Source organism: Hordeum vulgare, chromosome 4H, assembly GCF_904849725.1.
Source record: "Hordeum vulgare subsp. vulgare chromosome 4H, MorexV3_pseudomolecules_assembly, whole genome shotgun sequence".
In the NCBI taxonomy this organism is placed as follows: domain Eukaryota; kingdom Viridiplantae; phylum Streptophyta; class Magnoliopsida; order Poales; family Poaceae; genus Hordeum; species Hordeum vulgare.
Genome location: NC_058521.1, coordinates 585,163,683 through 585,185,748, shown reverse-complemented (window position 1 = coordinate 585,185,748; position 22,066 = coordinate 585,163,683).

The following is a 22,066-nucleotide window of genomic DNA, read 5'->3' as shown; positions in this document are numbered from 1 at the left end:
GTCCTCGTGTGATCCGAACGTTTCGGGAACCCAGGGACCGGTTATGGTGAACTCGTCAAAATCGCAGTTTTGACCTATTTCGGCCAGTGTTGTATGCTATTACTCACTCATTTTGGGTCTCGCTGTGATTGAACGGTTCGTGAACCCCGGGTTCCGCTCATGGCGAACTCGTCAAAAGTCGCAGTTTTTGCCTATTTTGGCTACTTTCGTATGCTATTACTCACTGATTTTGGGTCCCGATGTGATCCGAACGGTTCGAGAACCCCGAGGTCCGGTTACGGGGAACTCATCAAAACTCGTAGTTTGGCCTATTCTGGCCAGGTTTGTACGATATTAGTCACTGATTTTGGGTCCTCCGAATGTTTCGGGAACCCTTTGGTCCGGTTACGGGGAACTCGTCAAAATCGCAGTTTTGGCCTATTCCGGCCAGTTTTGTATGCTATTACTCACTCATTTTTGGTCCCGCTATGATCGAACGTTTCATGAACCCCGAGGTCCACTTATGGGAAAGTTGTCAAAACTCGCAGTTTTGGTCTATTCCGGCCAGTTTCTTATGCTATTACTCGCTAATTTTGGGTCCCGATGCGATCTGAATGTTTCGGGAACCCCGAGGTCCGGTTACGGGGAACTCGTCAAAACTTGTAGTTTTGGCCTATTGTAGCCTCTTTTCTATGCTATTAGTCATTGTTTTGGGGTATCGATGCGATCCGGACATTTCGGGAACCCCACGGTCCGGTTATGGGGAACTCGTCAAAACTGACAATTTTGGCCTATTCTGGTGAGTTTGTATGCTATTAGTCACTGATTTTGGGTCCCCCTGCGATTCGAATGTTTCGAGAACCCCGAGTTCCGGTTAAGGGGAACTTGTCAAAACTCGCAGTTTTGGACTATTCCCGCCAGTTTTGTATGCTATTAGTCACTAATTTTGGGTCCAGCTGCGATCTCAACATTTCGAGAACCCCGGGTTCCGGTAACGGGGAACTCGTCAAAACTCGCAGTTTTGGTCTATTTTGGCCAGTTTTGTATGTTATTAGTTAGTGATTTTGGGTCCCGTTGCGATCCGAACATTTCGGGAACCCTGAGGCCTAGTTACGGGGAACTCGTCAAAACTCGCACTTTTGGCCTATAGTGGCAAGTTTTCTATGCTATTAGTAATTGATTTTGGGTCCTCGTGCGATCCGAATGTTTCGGGAACCCCGGGGACCGGTTACGGGGAACTCGTCAAAACTCGCAGTTTTGGCCAATTCCGGCAAGTTTTGTATGCTATTAGTCACTGATTTTGGGTCCTGCTATGATTGAATGTTTTGTGAGCCCCAGGGTCCACTTATAAGGAACTTGTCAAAAGTCGCACTTTTGGCCTATTCCGGCCAGTTTCTTATGCTTTTACTACGAGATTTTGGGTCCCGATGCGATCCGAACGTTTCGGGAACCCCGATGTCCGGTTACGTGGAACTCGTCAATACTCGTAGTTTTGGCCTATTGTGGCACGTTTTCCATGCTGTTAGTCATTGATTTTGGGTCCCGATGCGATCCGAATGTTTCGGGAACCCCGCGGTCCGGTTATGGGGAATTCGTCAAAACTCGCAATTTTGGCCTATTCTGGCGAGTTTGTATGCTATTAGTCACTGATTTTGGGTCCCGCTGTGATCCGAACGTTTCGGGAACCCTGAGGCCTAGTTATGGGGAACTCGTCAAAACTTGCACTTCTGGCCTATTATGGCTAGTTTTCTATGCTATTAGTAACTGATATTGGGTCCTCGTGCGATTCGAACGTTTCGGGAACCCCGGGGACCGGTTACGGGGAACTCGTCAAAACTCGCAGTTTTGGCCTATTCCGGCCAGTTTTGTATGCTATTAGTCACTGATTTTGGGTCCCGCTATGATTGAACATTTCGTGATCCCCCGGGGTCCACTTATAAGGAACTTGTCAAAAGTCGCACTTTTGGCCTATTCCGGCCAGTTTCTTATGCTATTACTCATAGATTTTGGGTCCCGATGCGATCCGAACGTTTCGGGAACCCCGAGGTCCGGTTACGGGGAAATCGTCAAAACTTGTAGTTTTGGCCTATTGTGGCACGTTTTCTAAGCTATTAGTCACTGATTTTGGGTCCCGATGCGATCCGAACGTTTCGGGAACCCCACGGTCCGGTTATGGGGAATTCGTGAAAACTCACAATTTTGGCCTATTCTGGCGAGTTTGTATGCTATTAGTCACTCATTTTGGTCCCGCTGCGATCCGAACATTTCGAGAAACCTGGGTTCCGGTTATGGGGAACTCGTCAAAACTCGCAGCTTTGGTCTATGTTGGCTAGTTTTTTATGCTATTAGTCACTGATTTTGGGTCCCGCTGCGATCCGAACGTTTTGAGAACCCTGAGGTCCGGTTACGGGGAACTCGTCAAAACTCGCAGCTTTGGCCTATTGCAGCAAGTTTTCTACGCTATTAGTCACTGACTTTGGGTCCTCGTGTGATCCGAACGTTTCGGGAACCCAGGGACCGGTTATGGTGAACTCGTCAAAATCGCAGTTTTGGCCTATTTCGGCCAGTGTTGTATGCTATTACTCACTCATTTTGGGTCTCGCTGTGATTGAATGGTTCGTGAACCCCGGGGTCCGCTCATGGCGAACTCGTCAAAAGTCGCAGTTTTTGCCTATTTTGGCTACTTTCGTATGCTATTACTCACTGATTTTGGGTCCCGATGTGATCCGAACGGTTCGAGAACCCCGAGGTCCGGTTACGGGGAACTCATCAAAACTCGTAGTTTTGGCCTATTCTGGCCAGGTTTGTACAATATTAGTCACTGATTTTGGGTCCTCCGAATGTTTCGGGAACCCTTTGGTCCGGTTACGGGGAACTCATCAAAATCGCAGTTTTGGCCTATTCCGGCCAGTTTTGTATGCTATTACTCACTCATTTTTGGTCCCGCTATGATCGAACGTTTCGTGAACCCCGAGGTCCACTTATGGGAAAGTTGTCAAAACTCGCAGTTTTGGTCTATTCCGGCCAGTTTCTTATGCTATTACTCACTAACTTTGGGTCCCGATGGGATCTGAATGTTTCGGGAACCCCGAGGTCCGGTTACGGGGAACTCGTCAAAACTCGTAGTTTTGACCTATTGTAGCCTCTTTTCTATGCTATTAGTCATTGTTTTGGGGTACCGATGCGATCCGGACATTTCGGGAACCCGACGGTCTGGTTATGGGGAACTCGTCAAAACTCACAATTTTGGCCTATTCTGGTGAGTTTGTATGCTATTAGTCACTGATTTTGGGTCCCCCTGCGATTCGAATGTTTCGAGAACCCCGAGTTCCGGTTAAGGGGAACTTGTCAAAACTCGCAGTTTTGGTCTATTCCCTCCAGTTTTGTATGCTATTAGTCACTAATTTTGGGTCCAGCTGCGATCTCAACATTTCGAGAACCCCGGGTTCCGGTTACGGGGAACTCGTCAAAACTCGCAGTTTTGGTCTATTTTGGCCAGTTTTGTATGTTATTAGTTAGTGATTTTGGGTCCCGTTGCGATCCGAACATTTCGGGAACCCTGAGGCCTAGTTACGGGGAACTCGTCAAAACTCGCACTTTTGGCCTATAGTGGCAAGTTTTCTATGCTATTAGTAACTGATTTTGGGTCCTCGTGCGATCCGAATGTTTCGGGAACCCCGGGGACCGGTTACGGGGAACTCGTCAAAACTCGCAGTTTTGGCCAATTCCGGCATGTTTTGTCTGCTATTAGTCACTGATTTTGGGTCCTGCTATGATTGAATGTTTTGTGAGCCCCAGGGTCCACTTATAAGGAACTTGTCAAAAGTCGCACTTTTGGCCTATTCCGGCCAGTTTCTTATGCTTTTACTACGAGATTTTGGGTCCCGATGCGATCCGAACGTTTCGGGAACCCCGATGTCCGGTTACGTGGAACTCGTCAATACTCGTAGTTTTGGCCTATTGTGGCACGTTTTCCATGCTGTTAGTCATTGATTTTGGGTCCCGATGCGATCCGAATGTTTCGGGAACCCCGCGGTCCGGTTATGGGGAATTCGTCAAAACTCGCAATTTTGGCCTATTCTGGCGAGTTTGTATGCTATTAGTCACTGATTTTGGGTCCCGCTGTGATCCGAACGTTTCGGGAACCCTGAGGCCTAGTTATGGGGAACTCGTCAAAACTTGCACTTCTGGCCTATTATGGCAAGTTTTCTATGCTATTAGTAACTGATTTTGGGTCCTCGTGCGATTCGAACGTTTCGGGAACCCCGGGGACCGGTTACGGGGAACTCGTCAAAACTCGCAGTTTTGGCCTATTCCGGCCAGTTTTGTATGCTATTAGTCACTGATTTTGGGTCCCGCTATGATTGAACATTTCGTGATCCCCCGGGGTCCACTTATAAGGAACTTGTCAAAAGTCGCACTTTTGGCCTATTCCGGCCAGTTTCTTATGCTATTACTCATAGATTTTGGGTCCCGATGCGATCCGAACGTTTCGGGAACCCCGAGGTCCGGTTACGGGGAAATCGTCAAAACTTGTAGTTTTGGCCTATTGTGGCACGTTTTCTAAGCTATTAGTCACTGATTTTGGGTCCCGATGCGATCCGAACGTTTCGGGAACCCCACGGTCCGGTTATGGGGAATTCGTGAAAACTCACAATTTTGGCCTATTCTGGCGAGTTTGTATGCTATTAGTCACTCATTTTGGTCCCGCTGCGATCCGAACATTTCGAGAAACCTGGGTTCCGGTTATGGGGAACTCGTCAAAACTCGCAGCTTTGGTCTATGTTGGCTAGTTTTTTATGCTATTAGTCACTGATTTTGGGTCCCGCTGCGATCCGAACGTTTTGAGAACCCTGAGGTCCGGTTACGGGGAACTCGTCAAAACTCGCACCTTTGGCCTATTGCGGCAAGTTTTCTACGCTATTAGTCACTGACTTTGGGTCCTCGTGTGATCCGAACGTTTCGGGAACCCAGGGACCGGTTATGGTGAACTCTTCAAAATCGCATGTTTGGCCTATTTCGGCCAGTGTTGTATGCTATTACTCACTCATTTTGGGTCTCGCTGTGATTGAATGGTCCGTGAACCCCGGGGTCCGCTCATGGCGAACTCGTCAAAAGTCGCAGTTTTTGCCTATTTTGGCTACTTTCGTATGCTATTACTCACTGATTTTGGGTCCCGATGTGATCCGAACGGTTCGAGAACCCCGAGGTCCGGTTACGGGGAACTCATCAAAACTCGTAGTTTTGGCCTATTCTGGCCAGGTTTGTACAATATTAGTCACTGATTTTGGGTCCTCCGAATGTTTCGGGAACCCTTTGGTCCGGTTACGGGGAACTCATCAAAATCGCAGTTTTGGCCTATTCCGGCCAGTTTTGTATGCTATTACTCACTCATTTTTGGTCCCGCTATGATCGAACGTTTCGTGAACCCCGAGGTCCACTTATGGGAAAGTTGTCAAAACTCGCAGTTTTGGTCTATTCCGGCCAGTTTCTTATGCTATTACTCACTAACTTTGGGTCCCGATGGGATCTGAATGTTTCGGGAACCCCGAGGTCCGGTTACGGGGAACTCGTCAAAACTCGTAGTTTTGACCTATTGTAGCCTCTTTTCTATGCTATTAGTCATTGTTTTGAGGTACCGATGCGATCCGGACATTTCGGGAACCCGACGGTCCGGTTATGGGGAACTCGTCAAAACTCACAATTTTGGCCTATTCTGGTGAGTTTGTATGCTATTAGTCACTGATTTTGGGTCCCCCTGCGATTCGAATGTTTCGAGAACCCCGAGTTCCGGTTAAGGGGAACTTGTCAAAACTCGCAGTTTTGGTCTATTCCCGCCAGTTTTGTATGCTATTAGTCACTAATTTTGGGTCCAGCTGCGATCTCAACATTTCGAGAACCCCGGGTTCCGGTTACGGGGAACTCGTCAAAACTCGCAGTTTTGGTCTATTTTGGCCAGTTTTGTATGTTATTAGTTAGTGATTTTGGGTCCCGTTGCGATCCGAACATTTCGGGAACCCTGAGGCCTAGTTACGGGGAACTCGTCAAAACTCGCACTTTTGGCCTATAGTGGCAAGTTTTCTATGCTATTAGTAGCTGATTTTGGGTCCTCGTGCGATCCGAATGTTTCGGGAACCCCGGGGACCGGTTACGGGGAACTCGTCAAAACTCGCAGTTTTGGCCAATTCCGGCATGTTTTGTCTGCTATTAGTCACTGATTTTGGGTCCTGCTATGATTGAATGTTTTGTGAGCCCCAGGGTCCACTTATAAGGAACTTGTCAAAAGTCGCACTTTTGGCCTATTCCGGCCAGTTTCTTATGCTTTTACTACGAGATTTTGGGTCCCGATGCGATCCGAACGTTTCGGGAACCCCGATGTCCGGTTACGTGGAACTCGTCAATACTCGTAGTTTTGGCCTATTGTGGCACGTTTTCCATGCTGTTAGTCATTGATTTTGGGTCCCGATGCGATCCAAATGTTTCGGGAACCCCGCGGTCCGGTTATGGGGAATTCGTCAAAACTCGCAATTTTGGCCTATTCTGGCGAGTTTGTATGCTATTAGTCACTGATTTTGGGTCCCGCTGTGATCCGAACGTTTCGGGAACCCTGAGGCCTAGTTATGGGGAACTCGTCAAAACTTGCACTTCTGGCCTATTATGGCAAGTTTTCTATGCTATTAGTAACTGATTTTGGGTCCTCGTGCGATTCGAACGTTTCGGGAACCCCGGGGACCGGTTACGGGGAACTCGTCAAATCTCGCAGTTTTGGCCTATTCCGGCCAGTTTTGTATGCTATTAGTCACTGATTTTGGGTCCCGCTATGATTGAACATTTCGTGATCCCCCGGGGTCCACTTATAAGGAACTTGTCAAAAGTCGCACTTTTGGCCTATTCCGGCCAGTTTCTTATGCTATTACTCATAGATTTTGGGTCCCGATGCGATCCGAACGTTTCGGGAACCCCGAGGTCCGGTTACGGGGAAATCGTCAAAACTTGTAGTTTTGGCCTATTGTGGCACGTTTTCTAAGCTATTAGTCACTGATTTTGGGTCCCGATGCGATCCGAACGTTTCGGGAACCCCACGGTCCGGTTATGGGGAATTCGTGAAAACTCACAATTTTGGCCTATTCTGGCGAGTTTGTATGCTATTAGTCACTCATTTTGGTCCCGCTGCGATCCGAACATTTCGAGAAACCTGGGTTCCGGTTATGGGGAACTCGTCAAAACTCGCAGCTTTGGTCTATGTTGGCTAGTTTTTTATGCTATTAGTCACTGATTTTGGGTCCCGCTGCGATCCGAACGATTTGAGAACCCTGAGGTCCGGTTACGGGGAACTCGTCAAAACTCGCAGCTTTGGCCTATTGCGGCAAGTTTTCTACGCTATTAGTCACTGACTTTGGGTCCTCGTGTGATCCGAACGTTTCGGGAACCCAGGGACCGGTTATGGTGAACTCGTCAAAATCGCAGTTTTGGCCTATTTCGGCCAGTGTTGTATGCTATTACTCACTCATTTTGGGTCTCGCTGTGATTGAACGGTTCGTGAACCCCGGGGTCCTCTCATGGCGAACTCGTCAAAAGTAGCAGTTTTTGCCTATTTTGGCTACTTTCGTATGCTATTACTCACTGATTTTGGGTCCCGATGTGATCCGAACGGTTCGAGAACCCCGAGGTCCGGTTACGGGGAACTCATCAAAACTCGTAGTTTTGGCCTATTCTGGCCAGGTTTGTACGATATTAGTCACTGATTTTGGGTCCTCCGAATGTTTCGGGAACCCTTTGGTCCGGTTACGGGGAACTCATCAAAATCGCAGTTTTGGCCTATTCCGGCCAGTTTTGTATGCTATTACTCACTCATTTTTGGTCCCGCTATGATCGAACGTTTCGTGAACCCCGAGGTCCACTTATGGGAAAGTTGTCAAAACTCCCAGTTTTGGTCTATTCCGGCCAGTTTCTTATGCTATTACTCACTAATTTTGGGTCCCGATGGGATCTGAATGTTTCGGGAACCCCAAGGTCCGGTTACGGGGAACTCGTCAAAACTCGTAGTTTTGACCTATTGTAGCCTCTTTTCTATGCTATTAGTCATTGTTTTGGGGTACCGATGCGATCCGGACATTTCGGGAACCCGACGGTCCGGTTATGGGGAACTCGTCAAAACTCACAATTTTGGCCTATTCTGGTGAGTTTGTATGCTATTAGTCACTGATTTTGGGTCCCCCTGCGATTCGAATGTTTCGAGAACCCCGAGTTTCGGTTAAGGGGAACTTGTCAAAACTCGCAGTTTTGGTCTATTCCCGCCAGTTTTGTATGCTATTAGTCACTAATTTTGGGTCCAGCTGCGATCTCAACGTTTCGAGAACCCCGGGTTCCGGTTACGGGGAACTCGTCAAAACTCGCAGTTTTGGTCTATTTTGGCCAGTTTTGTATGTTATTAGTTAGTGATTTTGGGTCCCGTTGCGATCCGAACATTTCGGGAACCCTGAGGCCTAGTTACGGGGAACTCGTCAAAACTCGCACTTTTGGCCTATAGTGGCAAGTTTTCTATGCTATTAGTAACTGATTTTGGGTCCTCGTGCGATCCGAATGTTTCGGGAACCCCGGGGACCGGTTACGGGGAACTCGTCAAAACTCGCAGTTTTGGCCAATTCCGGCTAGTTTTGTATGCTATTAGTCACTGATTTTGGGTCGTGCTATGATTGAATGATTTGTGAGCCCCAGGGTCCACTTATAAGGAACTTGTCAAAAGTCGCACTTTTGGCCTATTCCGGCCAGTTTCTTATGCTTTTACTACCAGATTTTGGGTCCCGATGCGATCCGAACGTTTCGGGAACCCCGAGGTCCGGTTACGTGGAACTCGTCAATACTCGTAGTTTTGGCCTATTGTGGCACGTTTTCCATGCTGTTAGTCACTGATTTTGGGTCCCGATGCGATCCGAATGTTTCGGGAACCCCGCGGTCCGGTTATGGGGAACTCGTCAAAACTTGCAATTTTGGCCTATTCTGGCGAGTTTGTATGCTATTAGTCACTGATTTTGGGTCCCGCTGTGATCCGAACGTTTCGGGAACCCTGAGGCCTAGTTATGGGGAACTCGTCAAAACTCGCACTTTTGGCCTATCATGGCAAGTTTTCTATGCTATTAGTAACTGATTTTGGGTCCTCGTGCGATTCGAACGTTTCGGGAACCCCGGGGACCGGTTACGGGGAACTCGTCAAAACTCGCAGTTTTGGCCTATTCCGGCCAGTTTTGTATGCTATTAGTCACTGATTTTTGGTCCCGCTATGATTGAACGTTTCGTGATCCCCTGGGTCCACTTATAAGGAATTTGTCAAAAGTCGCACTTTTGGCCTATTCCGGCCAGTTTCTTATGATATTACTCATAGATTTTGGGTCCCGATGCGATCCGAACGTTTCGGGAACCCCGAGGTCCGGTTACGGGGAAATCGTCGAAACTTGTAGTTTTGGCCTATTGTGGCACGTTTTCTAAGCTATTAGTCACTGATTTTGGGTCCCGATGCGATCCGAACGTTTCGGGAACCCCACGGTCCGGTTATGGGGAATTCGTGAAAACTAACAATTTTGGCCTATTCTGGCGAGTTTGTATGCTATTAGTCACTCATTTTGGTCCCGCTGCGATCCGAACATTTCGAGAACCCTGGGTTCCGGTTATGGGGAACTCGTCAAAACTCGCAGCTTTGGTCTATGTTGGCTAGTTTTTTATGCTATTAGTCACTGATTTTGGGTCCCGATGCGATCCGAACGTTTCGGGAACCCCACGGTCCGGTTATGGGGAATTCGTGAAAACTAACAATTTTGGCCTATTCTGGCGAGTTTGTATGCTATTAGTCACTCATTTTGGTCCCGCTGCGATCCGAACATTTCGAGAACCCTGGGTTCCGGTTATGGGGAACTCGTCAAAACTCGCAGCTTTGGTCTATGTTGGCTAGTTTTTTATGCTATTAATCACTGATTTTGGGTCCCGCTGCGATCCGAACGTTTCGAGAACCCTGAGGTCCGGTTACGGGGATTTCGTCAAAACTCGCAGCTTTGGCCTATTGTGGCAAGTTTTCTACGCTATTAGTCACTGATTTTGGGTCCTCTTGTGATCCGAACGTTTCGGGAACCCAGGGACCGGTTATGGTGAACTCGTCAAAATCGCAGTTTTCGCCTATTTCGGCCAGTGTTGTATGCTATTACTCACTCATTTTGGGTCTCGCTGTGATTGAACGGTTCATGAACCCTGGGGTCCGCTCATGGCGAACTCGTCAAAAGTCGCAGTTTTTGCCTATTTTGGCTACTTTCGTATGCTATTACTCACTGATTTTGGGTCCCGATGTGATCCGAACGGTTCGAGAACCCCGAGGTCCGGTTACGAGGAACTCATCATAACTCGTAGTTTTGGCCTATTTTGGCGAGGTTTGTACGATATTAGTCACTGATTTTGGGTCCTCCGAATGTTTCGGGAACCCTTTGGTCCGGTTACGGGGAACTCATCAAAATCGCAGTTTTGGCCTATTCCGGCCAGTTTTGTATGCTATTACTCACTCATTTTGGGTCCCGCTATGATCGAACGTTTCGTGAACCCCGAGGTCCACTTATGGGAAAGTTGTCAAAACTCGCAGTTTTGGTCTATTACGGCCAGTTTCTTATGCTATTACTCACTAATTTTGGGTCCCGATGCGATCTGAATGTTTCGGGAACCCCGAGGTCCGGTTACGGGGAACTCGTCAAAACTCGTAGTTTTGGCCTATTGTAGCCTCTTTTCTATGCTATTAGTCATTGTTTTGGGGTACCGATGCGATCCGGACATTTCGGGAACCCCACGGTCCGGTTATGGGGAACTCGTCAAAACTCACAATTTTGGCCTATTCTGGTGAGTTTGTATGCTATTAGTCACTAATTTTGGGTCCCCCTGCGATTCGAATGTTTCGAGAACCCCGAGTTCCGGTTAAGGCGAACTTTTCAAAACTCGCAGTTTTGGTCTATTCCCGCCAGTTCTGTATGCTATTAGTCACTAATTTTGGGTCCAGCTACGATCTCAATGTTTCGAGAACCCCGGGTTCCGGTTACGGGGAACTCGTCAAAACTCGCAGTTTTGGTCTATTTTGGCCAGTTTTGTATGTTATTAGTTAGTGATTTTGGGTCCCGCTGCGATCCGAACATTTCGGGAACCCTGAGGCCTAGTTACGGGGAACTCGTCAAAACTCGCACTTTTGGCCTATAGTGGCAAGTTTTCTATGCTATTAGTAACTGATTTTGGGTCCTCGTGCGATCCGAATGTTTCGGGAACCCCGGGGGCCGGTTACGGGGAACTCGTCAAAACTCGCAGTTTTGGCCAATTCCGGCCAGTTTTGTATGCTATTAGTCACTGATTTTGGGTCCTGCTATGATTGAATGTTTTGTGAGCCCCAGGGTCCACTTATTAGGAACTTGTCAAAAGTCGCACTTTTGGCCTATTCCGGCCAGTTTCTTATGCTTTTACTACTAGATTTTGGGTCCCGATGCGATCCGAACGTTTCGGGAACCCCGAGTTCCGGTTACGTGGAACTCGTCAATACTCGTAGTTTTGGCCTATTGTGGCACGTTTTTCATGCTGTTAGTCACTGATTTTGGGTCCCGGTGCGATCCGAATGTTTCGGGAACCCCGCGGTCCGGTTATGGGGAATTCGTTAAAACTCGCAATTTTGGCCTATTCTGGCGAGTTTGTGTGCTATTAGTCACTGATTTTGGGTCCCGCTGTGATCCGAACGTTTCGGGAACCCTGGGGCCTAGTTATGGGGAACTCGTCAAAACTCGCACTTTTGGCCTATCATGGCAAGTTTTCTATGCTATTAGTAACTGATTTTGGGTCCTCGTGCGATTCGACCGTTTCGGGAACCCCGGGGACCGGTTACGGGGAACTCGTCAAAACTCGCAGTTTTGGCCTATTCCGGCCAGTTTTGTATGCTATTAGTGATTTTGGGTCCCGCTATGATTGAACGTTTCGTGATCCCCGGGGTCCACTTATAAGGAACTTGTCAAAAGTCGCACTTTTGGCCTATTCCGGCCAGTTTCTTATGATATTACTCATAGATTTTGGGTCCCGATGCGATCCGAACGTTTCGGGAACCCCGAGGTCCGGTTACGGGGAAATCGTCAAAACTTGTAGTTTTGGCCTATTGTGGCACGTTTTCTAAGCTATTAGTCACTGATTTTGGGTCCCGATGCGATCCGAACGTTTCGGGAACCCCACGGTCCGGCTATGGGGAATTCGTGAAAGCTCACAATTTTGGCCTATTCTGGCGAGTTTGTATGCTATTAGTCACTCATTTTGGTCCCGCTGCGATCCGAACATTTCGAGAACCCTGGGTTCCGGTTATGGGGAACTCGTCAAAACTCGCAGCTTTGGTCTATGTTGGCTAGTTTTTTATGCTATTAGTCACTGATTTTGGGTCCCGCTGCGATCCGAACGTTCCGAGAACCCTGAGGTCCGGTTACGGGGAACTCGTCAAAAGTCGCAGCTTTGGCCTATTGCGGCAAGTTTTCTACGGTATTAGTCACTGATTTTGGGTCCTCGTGTGATCCGAACGTTTCGGGAACCCAGGGACCGGTTATGGTGAACTCGTCAAAATCGCAGTTTTCGCCTATTTCGGCCAGTGTTGTATGCTATTAGTCACTCATTTTGGGTCTCGCTGTGATTGAACGGTTCGTGAACCCTGGGGTCCGCTCATGGCGAACTCGTCAAAAGTCGCAGTTTTTGCCTATTTTGGCTACTTTCGTATGCTATTACTCACTGATTTTGGGTCCCGATGTGATCCGAACGGTTCGAGAACCCCGAGGTCCGGTTACGAGGAACTCATCAAAACTCGTAGTTTTGGCCTATTTTGGCCAGGTTTGTACGATATTAGTCACTGATTTTGGGTCCTCCGAATGTTTCGGGAACCCTTTGGTCCGGTTACGGGGAACTCATCAAAATCGCAGTTTTGGCCTATTCCGGCCAGTTTTGTATGCTACTACTCACTCATTTTGGGTCCCGCTATGATCGAACGTTTCGTGAACCCCGAGGTCCACTTATGGGAAAGTTGTCAAAACTCGCAGTTTTGGTCTATTCCGGCCAGTTTCTTATGCTATTACTCACTAATTTTGGGTCCCGATGCGATCTGAATGTTTCGGGAACCCCGAGGTCCGGTTACGGGGAACTCGTAAAAACTCATAGTTTTGGCCTATTGTAGCCTCTTTTCTATGCTATTAGTCATTGTTTTGGGGTACCGATGCGATCCGGACATTTCGGGAACCCCACGGTCCGGTTATGGGGAACTCGTCAAAACTCACAATTTTGGCCTATTCTGGTGAGTTTGTATGCTATTAGTCACTGATTTTGGGTCCCCCTGCGATTCGAATGTTTCGAGAACCCCGAGTTCCGGTTAAGGGGAACTTGTCAAAACTCGCAGTTTTGGTCTATTCCCGCCAGTTCTGTATGCTATTAGTCACTAATTTTGGGTCCAGCTGCGATCTCAATGTTTCGAGAACCCCGGGTTCCGGTTACGGGGAACTCGTCAAAACTCGCAGTTTTGGTCTATTTTGGCCAGTTTTGTATGTTATTAGTTAGTGATTTTGGGTCCCGCTGCGATCCGAACATTTCGGGAACCCTGAGGCCTAGTTACGGGGAACTCGTCAAAACTCGCACTTTTGGCCTATAGTGGCAAGTTTTCTATGCTATTAGTAACTGATTTTGGGTCCTCGTGCGATACGAATGTTTCGGGAACCCCGGGGACCGGTTACGGGGAACTCGTCAAAACTCGCAGTTTTGGCCAATTCCGGCCAGTTTTGTATGCTATTAGTCACTGATTTTGGGTCCTGCTATGATTGAATGTTTTGTGAGCCCGAGGGTCCACTTATAAGGAACTTGTCAAAAGTCGCACTTTTGGCCTATTCCGGCCAGTTTCTTATGCTTTTACTACCTGATTTTGGGTCCCGATGCGATCCGAACGTTCCGGGAACCCCGAGGTCCGGTTACGTGGAACTCGTCAATACTCGTAGTTTTGGCCTATTGTGGCACGTTTTCCATGCTGTTAGTCACTAATTTTGGGTCCCGATGCGATCCGAATGTTTCGGGAACCCCGCGGTCCGGTTATGGGGAATTCGTCAAAACTCGCAATTTTGGCCTATTCTGGCGAGTTTGTATGCTATTAGTCACTGATTTTGGGTCCCGCTGTGATCCGAACGTTTCGGGAACCCTGAGGCCTAGTTATGGGGAACTCGTCAAAACTCGCACTTCTGGCCTATTATGGCAAGTTTTCTATGCTATTAGTAACTGATTTTGGGTCCTCGTGCGATTCGAACGTTTCGGGAACCCCGGGGACCGGTTACGGGGAACTCGTCAAAACTCGCAGTTTTGGCCTATTCCGGCCAGTTTTGTATGCTATTAGTCACTGATTTTGGGGTCCCGCTATGATTGAACGTTTCGTGATCCCCGGGGTCCACTTATAAGGAACTTGTCAAAAGTCGCACTTTTGGCCTATTCCGGCCAGTTTCTTATGCTATTACTCATAGATTTTGGGTCCCGATGCGATCCGAACGTTTCGGGAACCCCGAGGTCCGGTTACGGGGAAATCGTCAAAACTTGTAGTTTTGGCCTATTGTGGCACGTTTTCTAAGCTATTAGTCACTGATTTTGGGTCCCGATGCGATCCGAACGTTTCGGGAACCCCACGGTCCGGTTATGGGGAATTCGTGAAAACTCACAATTTTGGCCTATTCTGGCGAGTTTGTATGCTATTAGTCACTCATTTTGGTCCCGCTGCGATCCGAACATTTCGAGAACCCTGGGTTCCGGTTATGGGGAAGTCGTCAAAACTCGCAGCTTTGGTCTATTTTGGCTAGTTTTTTATGCTATTAGTCACTGATTTTGGGTCCCGCTGCGATACGAACGTTTCGAGAACCCTGAGGTCCGGTTACGGGGAACTCGTCAAAACTCGCAGCTTTGGCCTATTGTGGCAAGTTTTCTATGCTATTAGTCACTGATTGTGGGTCCTCATGTGATCCGAACGTTTCGGGAACCCAGGGACCGGTTATGGGGAACTCGTCAAAATCGCAGTTTTGGCCTATTTCGGCCAATGTTGTATGCTATTACTCACTCATTTTGGGTCTCGCTGTGATTGAACGGTTCGTGAACCCTGGGGTCCGCTCATGGCGAACTCGTCAAAAGTCGCAGTTTTTGCCTATTTTGGCTACTTTCATATGCTATTACTCACTGATTTTGGGTCCCGATGTGATGTGAACGTTTCGAGAACCCCGAGGTCCGGTTACGAGGAACTGATCAAAACTCGTAGTTTTGGCCTATTCTGACCAGGTTAGTATGATATTAGTCACTGATTTTGGGTCCTCCGAATGTTTCTGAAACCCTTTGGTTCGGTTACGGGGAACTCGTCAAAATCGCAGTTTTGGCCTATTCCAGCCAGTTTTGTATGCTATTACTCACTCATTTTGGGTCCCGCTGTGATCGAACGTTTCGCGAACCCCGAGGACCACTTATGGGGAACTTGTCAAAAGTCGCAGTTTTGGCCTATTCCGGCCAGTTTCTTATGCTATTACTCACTGATTTTGGGTCCCGATGCGATCCGAATGTTTCGGGAACCCCGAGGTCCGGTTACGGGGAACTCGTCAAAACTCGTAGTTTTGGCCTATTGTAGCCTCTTTTCTATGCTATTAGTCATTGTTTTGGGGTACCGATGCGATCCGGACGTTTCGGGAACCCCACGGTCCGGTTATGGGGAACTTGTCAAAACTCGCAATTTTGGCCTATTCTAGCGAGTTTGTATGCTATTAGTCACTCATTTTGGGTCCCGCTGCAATCCGAACGTCTCGAGAACCCTTGGTTCCAGTTAGGGGAACTTGTCAAAACTCGCAGCTTTGTTCTATTCTGGCTAGTTTTGTATGCTATTAGTCACTGATTTTGGGTCTCGCTGCGATCCGAACGTTTCGAGAACCCTGAGGTCCGGTTACGGGGAACTTGTCAAAACTCGCAGTTGTGGCCTATTGTGGCAAGTTTTCTATGCTATTAGTCACTGATTTTGGATCCTCGTGCGATCCGAACGTTTCGGGAACCCCGGGGACCGGTTACGGGGAACTCGTCAATATTGCAGTTTTGGCCTATTCCGGTCAGTTTTGTATGCTATTACTCACTCATTTTTGGTCCCGCTGTGATCGAACGTTACGTGAATCCCGGGGTCCTTTTATGGAGAACTCGTCAAAAGTCGCAGTTTTGGCCTATTCTGGCTAGTTTCGTATGCTATTACTCACTGATTTTGGGTCCTGATGCGATCCGAACCTTTCGAATACCCTGAGGTCTGGTTACGGGGAACTCGCCAATACTCGTAGTTTTGGCCTATTCTGTTGGGTAGCGTAGCATAAATTCAAAAAAATTCCTACGCATATTCAGATCTTCCTATGGAGAGACCAGCAACAAGAGAGGGGTGAGTGCATCTTCATACCTTTGAAGATCGCTAAGCGGAAGCGTTACTAGAACGCGGTTGATGAAGTCGTACTCGCGGCGATTCAGATTGCGGTGTGCTTCCGATCTAGTGCCGAACTACGGCACCTCCGCGTTCAACACACGTGCAGCCTGGTGACGTCTCCCGCACCTTGATCCAGCAAGGAGGAGGGAGAGGTTGGGGAAGATCTCCAGCAGCACGACGGCGTGGTGTCGATGGAGAGACGAGGTCTCCAGGTAGGGCTTCGCCAAGCACCAGTAGAGGGGAGGAGAAAGAAGAGCAGGGCCGCGCCGAGGGAGAGGAACATTGGTGTCTCCAACAGCCCAAAGTGCCCACTATATATAAGGGGAGGGAGGGGCTGCGCCCCCTTGAGAGTTTCCTACTCCTGGGAGGGGCGGCAGCCCTAGATGGGGGGAGGTGCGGCGGCCAGGAAGGGAAGGAGGGATGGCACACCCTTCTGGTGGGCCTTAGGCCCACCTGTGCTAGGTTTTCCCCCCTTCTCCCCTCTTGTTGCGCCATGGGCTGAGTGTGGGGGTCGCACCAGGCCACCTAGGGGCTGGTTCCCTCCCTCACTTGGCCCATCTAGCGCCCCGGGGTCGTGGCCCCCTTCCGGTGGACCCCCGGGGCCACTTCCAGTGGTCCCGGTGGTCCCGGTACGTTATCGGCGACGCCCGAAACACTTTCGGTGTCAAAAACCATCCGTCCTATATATCAATATTTACCTCCGGACCATTCCGGAGCTCCTCGTGACATTCGGGATCTCATCCGGTACTCCGAAAAACTTTCGATAACCTCATACAACAATTCCCTATAACCCTAGCGTCATCGAACCTTAAGTGTGTAGACCCTACGGGTTCGGGAGACAGGCACACATGACCGGGACACCTCTCCGGCCAATAACCATCAGCGGGCTCTGGATACCCATGGTGGCTCCCACTTGCTCCATGATGATCTCATCAGATGAACCACAATGTCCAGGATTCAATCAATCCCGTATACAATTCCCTTTGTGTGTTGGTATAGAACTTGCCCGAGATTCGATCGTCGGTATGCCTATACCTTGTTCAATCTCGTTACCAGTAAGTCTCTTTACTCGTTCCATAGTACGTCATCGTGTGACTAACTCCTTAGTCACATTGAACTCATGATGATGTTCTACCGAGTGGGCCTAGAGATACCTCTCCGTCACGCGGAGTGACAAATCCCGACCTCGATTCGTACAAACCCCATAGAGACTTTCAGAAGTACCCGTAGTGCACCTTTATAGTCACCCAGTTACGTTTCGACGTATGATACACCCAAAGCACTCCTACGGTATCCGGGAGTTGCACAATCTCACGGTCGAAGGAAAATATACTTGACATTAGAAAAGCTTTAGCATACGAACAATACGATCTAGTGCTATGCTTAGGATTGGGTCTTGTCCATCACATCATTCTCCCAATGATGTGATCCCGTTATCAATGACATCTAATGTCCATGATCAGGAAACCATGATCATCTATTGACTAACCAGCTAGGCAACTAGAGGCTTGCTAGGGACACATTGTGATTTATTTATTCACGCATGTATTACTGTTTCCTGTTAAACAATTATAGCATGAACAATAGACGATTATCATGAACAAGGAAATATGATAATAACCATTTTATTATTGCCTCTAGGGCATATTTCCAATAGGTCCGGGCCGCTTCATCCCACAATACCGCCGGAAAAGAATAAGACTAGTAGCGGCAAGCAATTGAAATATCATCGCCCACAACCTTTTGTGTTCTTCTCGTGCATAGAATCTACGCATAGAAAACCTGGCTCGGATGCCACTGTTGGGTAACATAGCATAAATTCAAAAAAATTCCTACGCATATTCAGATCTTCCTATGGAGAGACCAGCAACTAGAGAGGGGTGTGTGCATCTTCATACCTTTGAAGATCGCTAAGCGGAAGCGTTACTAGAACGCGGTTGATGGAGTCGTACTCGCGGCGATTCAGATCGCGGTGTGATTCCGATCTAGTGCCGAACTACGGCACCTCCGTGTTCAACACACGTGCAGCCCGGTGACGTCTCCCGCACCTTGATCCTGCAAGGAGGAGGGAGAGGATAAGGAAGCTCTCCAGCAGCACGACTGTTGGGGATATTATCTATTGATAACCCGCCCTAGTTGGGCCGGGTCACCAAATCAGGCGATTCATCTGAGCATGGTTCGGGCCTTGGCCTGGCAAGATTGAAGGTTGTATGGCGGTTTACGACTTCCAGAAGGTTTCCAAACTTTGGGAGATGGCGACTTAGAGATCGTAAGAGTCATGGTTTGTAGAAAGGAAAGTACCTTTGTGAACCCTAGGGACTCGACCTGTATATAAAGGCGAGTCCGAGGGAAGAAGGGGGCAGGTTAGAAATCATCGAGTGCTAGGTCTGGCGAGTTACGCCCTCCTTGTAATCGAAACTCCATCAATACAACTCAAAGCAGGACGTAGGCCTTTACCTCCTCACGAGGGGCCGAACCTGGGTAAATCCCCGTCTCACTCCCGTTCAACCCCTTTGAGTCGCCACCAAAGTGCGATGGCTCCAATACTAAGTCCTTTCACGAGGACATCTCCCATGAAAAAACCACGACAACGACGGTGTGGAGTCGATGGAGAGACGAGGTCTCCCGCCACGGTTTCGCCAAGCACCAGCAGAGAGGAGGAGAAAGAAGAGCAGGGTTGCGCCGAGGGAGAGGAAGATTGGTGTCTCCAACAGCCCAAAGTGCCCACTATATATATGGGGAGGGAGGGGCTACGCCCCCTTCAGGGTTTCCCTCTCCTGCGAGGGGCGGCAGCCCTAGATAGGGGAAGGTGCGGCGGCCAGGAAGGGAAGGAGGGATGGCGCACCCTTCTGGTGGGCCTTAGGCCCACCTGCGCTAGGGTTTCCCCCCTTCTCCCGTCTTCTTGCGCCATGGGCTGAGTATGGGGGGCGCACCAGCCCACCTAGGGGCTGGTTCCCTCCCTCACTTGGCCCATCTAGCCCCCCGGAGTTGTGGCCCCCTTCCGGTGGACCCCAGTGTCCACTTCCGGTGGTCCCGGTACGTTACCGGCGACGCCCAAAACACTTCCGGTGTCCAAAACCATCCATCCTATATATCAATCTTTACCTCCGTACCATTCCGGAGCTCCTCGTGACGTCCGGGATCTCATCCGGGACTCCGAAAAACTTTCGATAACCTGGTATAACAATCCGCTATAACCCTAGCATCATCGAACCTTAAGTGTGTATACCCTACCGGTTCGGGAGATAAGCAGACATGCCCGAGACACCTCTCCGGCCAATAACCATCAGCGGGGTCAGGATACCCATGGTAGCTCCCACTTGATCCACGATGATCTCATCGGATGAACCACGATGTCAAGGATTCAATTAATCCCGTATACAATTCCCTTTGTTTGTCGGTATAGAACTTGCCCGAGATTCGATCGTTGGTATGCCTATACCTTGTTCAATCTCGTTACCGGTAAGTCTCCTTACTCGTTACGTAGTACGTCATCGTGTGACTAACTCCTTAGTCACATTGAGCTCATGATGATGTTCTACCGAGTGGGCCCAGAGATACCTCTTCGTCACGCGGAGTGACAAATCCCAATCTCGATTCGTACCAACCCAACAGACACTTTCATCGGTACCCGTAGTGCACCTTTATAGTCACCCAGTTACGTTGTGACGTTTGATACACCCAAAGCACTCCTACGGCATCTGGGAGTTGCACAATCTCACGGTCGAAGGAAAAGACACTTGACATTAGAAAAGCTTTAGCATACGAAGAATACGATCAAGTGCTACGCTTAGGATTGGGTCTTGTCCATCACATCATTCTCCCAATGATGTGATCCCGTTATCAATGACATCTAATGCCCATGACCAGGAAACCATGATCATCTATTGATTAACAAGCTAGCCAACTAGAGGCTTGCTAGGGACACATTGTGATCTATTTATTCACACATGTATTACTGTTTCCTGTTAATACAATTATAGCATGAACAATAGACGATTATCATAAACAAGCAAATATGATAATAACCATTTTATTATTTCCTCTAGGGCATATTTCCAACATATTCTGGTCAGGTTTGTATGATATTAGTCACTGATTTTCGGTCCTCCGAATTTTTGGGAAACCCTTTGGTCCAGTTACGGGGAACTCGTCAAAATCGCAGTTTGGGCTATTCCGGCCACTTTTGTATGCTATTAGTCACTCATTGTGGGTCCCGCTGTGATCGAATGTCTCGTGAACCCCGGTGTCCTCTTATGGGGACTTTGTCAAAAGTCGTAGTTTTGGCCTATTCCGGCCAGTTTTGTATGCTATTACTCACTGATTTTGGGTCCCGATGCGATCCGATACGGCGACACTGATACGGCGATATGGGTACGGCGATACGGGATACCGCAATTTCTAAAAACAGCAATTTGGCGATACGGCAAGCATATATAAATAATGATAAAATAACATGTAACGAAAACTAACATAATAAATATATGAGATAAATAACAAAATATCGACCCACTGGTTGCCTAATTACTTCCATACCTTATTGTTTCTCATTTTAAAATCTCACTATCGTGAATGAATAATACGGCCAATCGGTCATAGACTGTCACAGTTCAATTTAGACTGTAATATCTATTAACATGACAACATAAAATTAATAAACCTTTTAAAATTAAAAACTTGAGATTGTCAAATGACAAACATATATAAAGAGCAACTTTGGATTGCACGAGTGGGTCAAATAATGGATTGCACAAACACCATCCTTAACAAGCACTTTTATCCAACTACTATATTAGTAGAGTCCACGTGCACTACCTATATGAACAGATCAACGATACATCAAGGCATGGGCAAAACACAACACGATACTTTGAGGATACGCGTATCGCCATTTCTTTTAAATTGAAAATGACGATACTTCAAGGATACCCATATCGAAGGCGTATCGGAAGTATCGGAGTATCGGCGAAGTACTGAATGGCGATACACAAATTTCTGAAGTATCGGTGCTTCGTAGGTTTCGGGAACCCCGAGGTCCGGTTACGGGGAACTCGACAAAAGCGTAGTTTTGGCCTATTCCGGCCAGTGTTGTATGCTAGTAGTCACTCATTTTGGGTCCCGATGCGATCCTAACGTTTCGGGAACCCCACGGTCCGGTTATGGGGAACTCGTCAAAACTCGCAATTTTAGCCTCTTCCGGCGAGTTTTCTATGCTATTACTCACTGATTTTGGGTCCCGATGCGATCCGAACGTTTTGGGAGCCCCGAGGTCCGGATACGGGGAACTCATCAAAACTCGCAGTTTTGGCCTATTGTGTGCTATTAGTCATTGATTTTGGCTCCTCATGCGATCCGCATGTCTCGGGAACCCCGGGTTCCGGTTATGGGGAACTCGTCAAAACTCACAGTTTTGCCCTATTCCGGCCAGTTTTGTATGCTATTATTCACTAATTTTGGGTCCGGATGTGATCCGAATGTTTCGGGAATCCCAGGGTCCGGTTATGAGGAACTTGTCGAAACTCGCAAATTTGGCCTATTCTGGCCAGTTTTTTATGCTATTAGTCACTGATTTTGGGTCCTCCGAATGTTTCG